The 361-nt window shown below is 27.7% G+C and overlaps 1 protein-coding gene across 1 annotated transcript in view; it reads left to right on the top strand.

Moving 5' to 3' along the window:
* The window catches only part of LOC107595784 (uncharacterized), a 14,530-nt gene that overhangs the window by 11,349 nt on the left and 2,820 nt on the right, over nt 1–361 (top strand). The window lies entirely within an intron of this gene.

Genomic DNA, 361 nt, shown 5'->3' on the forward strand with positions numbered 1-361 from the left:
TTCACAATTAATTACATATTTGGAATTTTAATTTCATTTAATAATGAATTACAGGTCCTGTTTCCATATTGCCACGATATTTGCTGATCAGTCAGCTATAATTGAGTTGCTAATTTTAATAACAAACATCATAAAATTTTTAATCCTTAACCATCAATAAGGCAATACAATTTTTATTTCAGGGCTATCATTAGGGTTTGAGTCATCCTGCTTCAAGATATAAATTGATTAATAGTAATTTTAATTACTCTCATCAATTTCAATGATAACATCTTTAAATTTTAACCAGGAAATACTATTGCTAACCCTAAATTCTAATTTAATTAGCAAATGGGCCTTCTTTCCCTCTCCCTTTCAGTTA

The sequence above is a fragment of the Sinocyclocheilus grahami genome, unplaced genomic scaffold (assembly GCF_001515645.1).
Source record: "Sinocyclocheilus grahami isolate Dianchi unplaced genomic scaffold, SAMN03320097.WGS_v1.1 scaffold208.1, whole genome shotgun sequence".
Classification (NCBI taxonomy): domain Eukaryota; kingdom Metazoa; phylum Chordata; class Actinopteri; order Cypriniformes; family Cyprinidae; genus Sinocyclocheilus; species Sinocyclocheilus grahami.